The sequence below is a fragment of the Trachymyrmex septentrionalis genome, unplaced genomic scaffold, assembly GCF_001594115.1.
Source record: "Trachymyrmex septentrionalis isolate Tsep2-gDNA-1 unplaced genomic scaffold, Tsep1.0 scaffold97, whole genome shotgun sequence".
NCBI classification, from domain to species: domain Eukaryota; kingdom Metazoa; phylum Arthropoda; class Insecta; order Hymenoptera; family Formicidae; genus Trachymyrmex; species Trachymyrmex septentrionalis.
The window spans coordinates 781482-791670 of record NW_017306160.1 but is presented as its reverse complement, the minus strand read 5'-3'; the positions used below and the strand labels follow the sequence as shown (position 1 = coordinate 791670).

At 40.0% G+C, this 10189-nt stretch overlaps 1 protein-coding gene across 2 annotated transcripts in view; it reads left to right on the top strand.

Annotated features, from left to right (window-relative positions):
- Nucleotides 1-2841: 2841 nt before the first annotated feature.
- LOC108756293 (PR domain zinc finger protein 16-like) overlaps nt 2842-10189 on the top strand; it is a 36272-nt gene continuing 28924 nt past the window's right edge. The window contains exon 1 of one of the 2 annotated variants that reach the window (XM_018499995.1): nt 2842-4033. The gene's annotated coding sequence lies outside the window, so the exon portion shown is untranslated. Of the gene's footprint in view, nt 4034-9495; nt 9648-10189 lie in introns of those variants that run through there. The other variant, XM_018499996.1, reaches the window with a different exon arrangement.

Below are 10189 nucleotides of genomic sequence, written 5' to 3'. Positions count from 1 at the left end.
ACATATTGTGTATATATATATATATATATATATATATATATGTATATACATATATGTAGTTCATATACTATAGAATTGCAGAAATAAAAGCACGCATATGAAAGTATGTAGTAAAAGCGGACTTATATTTTTTAAATATGTAATTGTTTCATTTTTTTTTCCTAACAAAAATTTCTTCTTTCCATTTCAAACGGAAAAATCTGACTTTGTATATATGACAAATCTCATGACGAATCTAAATAATATAAAAAATGTAATATAAACAGTTTTTCCTCGAAGTATGACGGAACGAAGATGAATAACTTACCATGATTAATCGGATAATTAATACTCTCCGCATAACATCTTGATTTATTGCGCTTTCAAGACAGAATTGCATGATATGATTACAAAAAAAAAATCCTCGAAAAATTCCACAAAACAGAATGATACAGCGCTTACAAAACCTGATTTAAGCTGATCAAACTGTCAATAAGTACGTCACGGTCTTACAAATAATACAAATTATAATTATTTACTACTCACAGCTTTATATTCGGACTACAAAGCCATTACGGTTCTTATATGCATATTGTATTAATTTTTAAATATTTTTAATATCAACGCGAAGTTAATTCTAACTATAGTTTAATTAGCTTGAAGTAATCATTATTTTTTTCTCTATATCTCACCAAAGACTTCCAGGGTTACGACACCGATCAAAGAGAGAGAGAGAGTTGAAAGCATTTAAAGCCAAGTAGAGTACGGTAACAACGATCTGATCCGGTCCTAAAACAACCGGATTGTCATCGTGGAAAACCGGAGAGTACCGGAGCAAAGTAGCAGAGTCATATGGTGGGGTTACTACACAGTTGCAGAGGCGAATTATCGTCGTCAGAAGGTGAAGAACGAAATAGTATCGCGATAAGGAGTATCGCGATGATGAGAAACGGTTTCAATCCTTGACTATGAACTCGCACAGGAAATGGAAACATCGACACGCTCTCAAAACAAATACAACAACACCGAAATCGAAATGTAACGGATTGAGTAGGACGTCATTTGATAACATGACGACAGAATAACTAAGTAGATAAGGCGCGTAAATAAACCGAAGTTATATACGTATGGAAACTATAGCGATACAATGCAGAGAAGGTCTCAGGCATATCGAGTGTCCTTTCAGCTGCAAACAGTACGATAAATTCGGAGTAGATTCTACAGCCTTAGTCAAAAGTATATAGCACCATCACAAATTTACGTAAATATTCTGTATTTGATGAAAACAAAAATTAAATAATAGTTTTAATAGTTTGAAAAATAATATTTATTTTTCTTTTACAATTTTAACATTTTAATAATTTTCTTTTGGATTTCATTACTTCCTTTTCTAAGAAAATGCATTTTCCAATAAATTGAAAATGTTTTATGCTTATTACGGCTAAGGTTGTACTCTAACAGTATTTTATTCGCGAATCATCATATTCGTTGATATTTATTTAGAGTTGCAATATTAGCTCGCAAATGAAAATCTGAGTACGATCTTTTGACGTTACTCCAAATTCAAATAAATTAACTAACGAAACGAAATATTCGGCATTTCGACAAAAACTGCTGATGGCAATCTATTTTTTTCATTTTTTTCTTCGCAAAAACGTCCATTTTTAATAACAAAGACAACCTGAAAAAGGTTTAACAAAGCAGTTGCTAGAAAAACAATTGTCTGAAAATACACGTAAATTATTATTAAACACTGACACGTACATTTGTGTATGTATTTTTTTTTTTTCTCTTCCAAATCGCTTGAATCTTATCGAGACGGACGTTGCGAAGAGAAGGACGAAGAAGAAGAAAAAGGGAATCGAGGAAGGAACGAGTATACTTGCGAGCGATAGAGCGGTAGGGTGTCGATACAGTTGCAAAGGTGAATTAGTTGCCTGGGAGGTTGCACCGCGAGTAACGATAGAGAAGAGATAGTGACTGTGTTCGATACTCCTCGTTCCATCCCTTCCTCCCCTCTCCCTCGCGCTCCTTCTCACTCCTTCCCATCCGTTCTCTCCCTCTCGCTTCCGCGAGAGCACGCTGGCTGGGAGGATTCCGGTGTGTGTCGGTGACTATCGGGTGGGAGTGGTACACCGACACCATCCACCTCCTCTCTTCGGGATCCAGATCGCAACGAGGGGAGTGGGAAAGACGAGAGTCAGAAGAGTGCCGGAGGAACCTAGCTAGGAGGAAACGTTGGCTAGAGGGAGAGATGTCCTTCGGTCCGGCGAAGTAGGAAAAGGAACACAACGAGACTCGCGATGAAGATTGGGGGGGGGGGGAAAGGAGGGGGAGGGGAGAAGGGAGAGAAAAGGAAGAGGAGGAGGAGGGGGGGAGGGGAGGGCAGGTCGCGTGCCGGCGTGGTGCTACTCCGGAGCTGAAAGAGAGGAGAGCACTTACCTTACCGACGTCTCTCACGGTTAAACACGCCAGGGGGGGAGCTCCTTTGCGTATATTCCTCCGCGTGCGTCTCTCACGTACACACAGGGGAACCGGGGGCGGGGGGAGGGGAGGGGAGGAGGAGGGGGGGGTTCTCTCCAATATACGTACATGTGCACTCGCGTACGAACAGCGTGGTTTCTCCCTCCCCCCCGTGTGTGCGGACATCTCCACGGTGTGTTCTCCCGGTGTGTGGCTCACCTACCTACCTACCTACCTACCTACCTACCTACCTACCTATCTACCTACCTACCTACCTACCTACTTACTAACCTACCCGCAGCCTACGGATTCAGTCTCCCCGCCCAATCGACGGTACCCACGACGGTACGTACCTGCGTGTTTGTGTATCGTCGTGGCTGCTGCACATGTGCGTGTGTGTGTGTATGTGTGTGTGCGCGCGCGCGACGTTTCTTACGCGGCATCGCCCGCCTCACACATCGGCACACGGTTTACTCACCACAGTACGGACCACTCCGCTCTCGTCGCGTCTCACGAATCTCCTCCGAGAGCGTTCACGGTTCTCGCTGATATTCCGCCTCGTTCGAAGGAGAGAGAGAGAGAGAGAGAGAGGGGAAGAGGGGAGGGGAGGGAGATATCACACGCCTCGAGAGAGGACCTGGACAACGGAGCACGGGCGCCAAACGATCGCCGGACGGTGGTGAGCAACGTGGTTAGCTCCTTCCGTCGCTCCTCCCGTGAGAGAAATCAACAGTCAGGACTCGACTGTCCTGTCGAACGCGACACATACGCGCGTCTCGATACACATCCAGGGCTCCGAGATCGATCAGTGTGATCCCACGGGAATCTGTCATTCGAGTTGGACCATCGCCACGAGGAGTTTTATTAATAAGATTCGCGCTTTGGCATCCGATTGGAACACGAAGACATAACGAACTCTAGTCAGGCAGAATAAGGTGGGAGGGAGAGAGAGTGAGTGAGAGAGAGAGAGAGAGAGAGAGAGAGAGAGAGAGAGAGAGAGAGAAAATTGTTTCTCTTCGAGGAAATCGAGAGACTGTCTGTTGTGGTGTGTGATATATTCAAAAAAAAGGGACACGCGTTGTGCCAGAGCAGGAACGATCGAAACCGTTATCCGAGCACGTGGTCGCGATATCACGAGGTGCAGGATACGAAAAGCTTCCGGTGGTTTTTGGATATACTGTCGGGAAGAACGGCACGTTCGGGTACGGTGTCAACGGAATGTTCGCGCGGACGTTCCGATATCTGGTATCCTCGTAAGGGCTTCGACGTCTCTCGCGCACGTGGAAGGACCCGGGAAAGAGGGAGAGTGATCACGAGTGTGAGGATAGTGTGTTGTTGTAAAACCAGTGCTTCCTCCGCAACTATTATTTTCACTCTATCTATTCTTCTACGGTGTGTCATTTGACTTTCTCCCTTTCTTTTCTCTCCCCCCCCTCCTCCCCCCGCCCCTTTCTTCCCCCTTGCTCCTTTTATCTCTCTGTCTCGCTTGGATTTGCCTTATGAGAAGAACAAAGGAAAAGTGTCACGAAGTCAACGAAAGTGCCGGAACTGTTGTCACCCTCGGCTTCAAGGTCGTGGCATGACGTATAAGGTAAATTTACGATGATTTACTATACTGTCTCCCTCCTCTCTTTTATTATCATCACAGCGCGGCGCTGAGACATCACGTATTAGGTATATGTACATTACAGTATTCCGAGCAGGGCTCTGAATATTTATAAGCGTCACATGACACTCGTCGGTATTTTCCAGAGAAAAATAAGAGCGTTTGAATTGACTTATTACTTCTAGTATTCTGCAGGATACATACTAATCTAATCACGTCAGTGATAATCTTGATAAAACGATTGAACACGAAATGATAAAAATATTGAAGGAGAAATTTTTTGGAAAAATTAAGAATTGTCAAATATAATGGTTTATAATACGCGAAATCCAAAGCATTCCAATTAATTTGATGGATCTTATTTTATAAGTTAAAAGCACAATTTCGTATTCTTGCATGAAAAGAACGATTTTGCTCAAGAATCTAAAAATTTAGCTAGATCCGAAAATAATTTTGTCAAACTATTACAATAATTACGATAAAAATCTCAAACACGATGCTGCAAAATTATTGACATTCCAGCAGCTAGTTTGAAAATCTTGCATAATTATTCCAGTGGCCCGACAAAATATTAATTTCATTTTCAGATTTTTATTTAGCTAATTCGTAGATTTATCGACCAGCAAAATAATTCTTTCTATGTCTCCTTCCCCATGTAATATTGTAAAAATTGTCGCGAAAGTAAATTTACAATTGTCAAAGTTTATAAACGAATTTTTAACGTTGGTAATAATCGAATGCTAATATTGAAAAAGCCTCCTTATTGATCGAGATATTAACGCTCCCGATATTTTCTCGTTCGCGCGGCGCCGCGGCGGTGCATCCGACGTCGTCGACGAAATCTCGATTCGTACTCCTGGCGCCGGCGTCCCGCGCTCCCGGCAATTATAGAGTTCCTGTGAAATGCAGACCACGGTGCGCAGCAATCTGCGAGCAGGAACATTGAATAGTAATAGGTAGAGAAAGGGAGATTTTCATTTGAATGAAAACAATCGAATGCGCCCGAGTGTGATCGCGGAAGTTGTCCGATAATTCGTCGACAAGTGCGCACAGTTTGCGAAAGCAAAATATGATAATAGCTACATATAATAACTATAACTAACAGGATACATAATACAATTGCTATAGCATTACTTTTAACGTGATTTATGACATCGTACATTTGCAAATGCCTCGATATTTTTTTACTCAGCTTGTTAATAAATTCAATTAATGCCATTGACTTTGTTTTGGGTTATTATTTAGATGTACAGGTTTTTTTTGGACACACATTATCTAGGCGTCTTTCTGGATTAGTTTTACTATTACCGACAACTGCAATGCTTAATAATCGTGAATTTAGATAATAACTGACAGGACACGGAAATAGCGATTTAGCTGAAGCATTTAAAAATTTAGTTAGATAACAAGTCTGAAAAACGTTTTGTCGGATCGAAATAATTATATGGGATGCTGCTTAAAGCGATTGCTGCAATGTCAAAAAAACTTTTCTCAGCATTACATGCTTGAATTTCCTACGTAATTATTTCGATGGTCCGAGAAAATTATTTTTAGATCTGTATCTAGCTAAATTTTTAGTCACCTCAGCAAAATGTTTTTTTTTTTTTTCCGTGTAGAACTCGTATAAAATAAACTCGTGAGTATCATTGCACGATGCAGACTGATACCAGAGAGATACAAGAAAATCTTACGTAACGCAATTAAAAGGGACGCAAAGTCACGCCTATAAATTCGCGCTCTCGTGGGTTTCAGCGCGAAAATGCGTTGGACGTCTAATTCGTTCGAGACCAGTTCTAAAGCTGCGCTTGCGATCTCGCGCAAGAGCAAATCGCCCACGCTCGTTCTTATATCACCGAACGGTTCGTTTTGCCGCCCAAGAAAGCAGACGTTGCAAAAGCTATGTTCCTGCGTCATCCCTGCCGTTTCCTCGTTCATAAATTTACGTGCCTCGAGGCGCGCGCGAGAGGGATGGGGAAACGAGTGAGATTGCCCGATATGCAAGGCACGAAAGACCCTGATAAATATGTTTACGTTGGAATGGTCAAAATAACGCGTATACAATTTACATAACGCAAAACTTTGCAAAAGTGACGGATGTCGAATCATCACGCGACACTCGCGTTAGTCACGAAATCTCATTTATATGAAAATCAAACCTATCTGAGCTATTAAATGCCGACAGTTCTGATTAAAGTTCTTACGAATTATAATCGCTGAGTACTTGCGAACGGGAGAAAAAAGTACATTTTATCGGCGAAAGGGGTCAAAAGTGAAATTTCGCAAAATCCGGTTCAATTTTATTTCTCTCGTGAAATGATTCTCAGAGAATAAAGACGCGGGAATCGGAATATTCGATTGAGTAGCTGGCAGAGAGAGATGTGCCAGCGATACATTATTCATAGGGCTATGAGCTACGACAGCATGCGCAGCGGACGCGCTACCGAGTGTACAGTGACGTTAACAGTTAATTGATAACAGGTAAGTCGAGTGGCGGGACGCCGCGCCGGTGATTTTTGTTGCCGGCGAGCGATGCCGATCTCGATGTAGACTGACCGACGCAACACCGTTAACAGTTATGTGAAACCGACGCGGCCGAGAGCGGCAGGCAGCGCCGCTCTTGTCCCGTGGTCCATTATTTTCTTCCTCCCTACTCTATCGCTCGTACTGTTGCCCGATCCATCTCTGCCTCGCTATCGGCAATTTGTTAGAATCGGCTTCGTACGTGCGCCGACGCACCCATGACTATCCGTATGCGATAAATCGCAAATTACGACGGGCGCGAACATCGCGCGCATTGCACGAAAGTAATTGTAAATAATACGCGCCCGATCTCCTCCTTTCGCCTTGGGAATAACGATAATTTGTACGACTGCGCGGGCAGTAAGAAAATTCGAAGAGGTAAATCTACGCGAATATAACGAGGGTAAGATCTTTTCCGGACGTAGATCTTTCCTTCGCTACGAAATTGATTGACGGCTACTTATATGAGATCGATCGGAGGAAAAGAAATTCAGATGTACAGTTATAAGGAGTCGTAATAATTTGTATTTATAGTCAGCACGCTGCATTATCAAATCAATCTAACCAATCAAATCACTAAAATCTCGTTCGATTTCAGCAATTTTATGTAATCGTACGTGAAAAAAAAATAATTTTGTTGAATAGAAAATTTTAGCTAGATACAAATCTGAAAATAATTTTGTAGGACCAGTAAAATAATTTGATATTAGAACGCTTAAACTCTGTGCTAGAGTGTCAAAATTTTTTACAATATTATCTCATATGCTTGGAAAAAAATTCTTAGAAAATTCTTTTGATGGTTCAAAAAAATGATTTTCAGATCTGTATTTAACTGAATTTTTAGAAATTTTAGCAAAATCGTTCTTTCATATAATATATTACTTTATGTACAAAAGGACGAGCTTAAAACATGTAATTAAACGTAAAGTCGAATAGAACCGGATATATCGAGTTAGATATGGTTTAATACAAAGTCGTATATGATGAGATTCCGCCTACTCCGTTTTTCTTTTCAATTCCATCCTTGCAAAACCGAACGGAACATGGCAGTGTCAAGGGATATTACGCGAACGACATCGGGATTCTACCTCTTTTTTCTCCTTCTCGTTGCTCAACAATCCTGGCAAATGTATACAAGCGACATGCCGGTATTTGAATACGCCGGCTATTACGAGAATAGAGAGCACGACAATCATGAGAGACTCCCAGACGTTCGAACAATGTCCTCACCTCGATCCTGGACTGGCGCAAACGGCAATAAAACGGGCCCCGAACGACATTACCGTCACCGAGTACCGGCTCTATCGCAGTAATCTTACCGGTATCTTCCATAATCTGCAGTGATGCGTACACATTGTCTTTATATTAAATAATTTTCATGCATTGTGCAGAATAATATTTCATATGTCAATTAAATTATGTTCTTTTAAATATTTATATAAAATGATCTTATCTTATTTTATGAATTAATTTATTCATTCCCGAATTCTAGAAGAGAGAATGTAATGAAAAATTTATGCTATTAAATACTGTTAACAATTTCATCACTTTTTCTTCTGTTCTTCATCTTTTAATATCCCCTTTTTTTTATTATGTTTCAATATATTTTATAAAGCTCTCTTTCTCGAGGTGAGGTTTCAATTAAAAATTCTATTTTTAAATATCAATAGTCAATATTAAATTTTCTATAAATATCAATAGCCAACCGCACATAGGCGAAAAAAATTACTGGAGTAAACGCAATTTTTTTACGTTAACGGATTTACAAATGATACCCCGTCAAAGAACGAGCTTATATAAAAAGTTGTTTAGGAGGGGAAAATTGAAATAATTTCAATCGTCTTTTTGCCTATGGCCATAAATGTAAATCCGTTTTGTGACGAAGACGGGATCTCTTTGGTGGCATAAAGCTGATGCGTGGGCTCGCATGCCATGTCGAGTCTATTTATACATTCTCGCGCGTACAATGGACTTGCTGCCTTCAAATTAAATTCGAGCAGTACCGCAATGCCATTGTTAAATTTCATTGCCGTTTAGAAACTTTATCTCGTCCTACAAACAATCCACGTGGACCGAGAAAACTCCGATTAAACAAAATTTCCGATTCACCATTGAGTGACTGCGTGTAATAAGAAATTCCGTAATAAGCAGGATAAGCTGTTTTATATGTAATAGATATCTGTATCTCATTAATATATAATATTTATCGTGTATTGACAAATCCGAAAACTTTAATGTTATCTCTATGATATATTTATCCGTGGGAAAATATGCTAATTTATTCAAAAAATTATATATGCGTAATCTCTAAAAATATCACATCGCGTGTCGAAATGTCTATAAAAAATTAAAGAACGTTTACGCTTTAAGTTTACGATTTAAGTCAATTACGTAACGATTTTTTTAAACGCTCTCGAAAATTCAAAATAGAGCTCTTTTGAGTTTTTTTGTATCTATCGGTGGTGATTTTGCGAATTACGAATCGTTCGCAACGAAAATAAAAATTCATAGACTAATTTGCGTAAAAGATGTACGCGAGAAATTCGTTGCAGGTGCGTGTTGCATCCTATCGAAAGATCGATTCAGCGATAGATGGAAACACGCTGAAGCTTTTACATTCAGGCTGCAATCATTGAATATTATTACGAACGTGTGATATTTTTTTTTTTTTTATTCCGATCTCCATTTATATCTGGAAAAACGAAGTGCATCGCGTTTAAACAAACTGCATATTAATTAGCCAGTCCCGCAAAAAAAATAATGGAAAATTATAAACCGAGTCGTTGCCGGCGGTCTTCTTAACAAAAGCACAAACGAAATGCCTTATTGCAATGAATTCCTCATCCAATTTTACGCGAGGTATATTGTAACAATATCACACAAAAAGCGTACGTTCATTATTTAATTGTAGTGAACGGACACGACGTTAGCCTTGTGAAACTGCATCGACTGCATCTTCGAGTGGACAATGCGGCGACCTTGCCGGCGTGGAAAGATAATTGTAGCGCCCCGAGATGGACGCTTAAATTTGAGGCCACAGCCTACATTCGTGATGTAAGAACGACGATAACATCATGCGGTGCGTAAAGTGGTAAACGGAGATGTAAAAAAGGGCCGAGCAGTACCTACGGGTTTTATTATTCAACGTGCGTATGTATGCGCGCCGCCACTTATCCCATACACGACCCTCTTATTTTATCTCGCGATTCACCGCAGCCTCCGCCTTGCTATCTTGTTTCGAACATCTTAAACGTACAACTAAATAAACATTTAGTAATACCATCAAATATAATATCTAATTCAATCTTGCGCAATTGAACTGCGTAGAAATACAATTTGTATCAAAATTAATTTTAATTAATGCTGGAATTAATTTAATTTAATTTAACGATTTAGTGATAATTTATGCTATACCCGCCAGTTATGACCGAATGCCGTAAAAATGAATTATTTGTCGGTAGACGATGTGCTGCAATACGAGCAAAAATTTGATATATATGCTAATTTCACTTTGAATAACCAATCAAAAATATTTGTACTTATAGGTAATGCAATAAATTGTCCAATAAAAATATTGATACACAGGATTTAAAGCAAAAATTACAACAAGTATAAAAGATA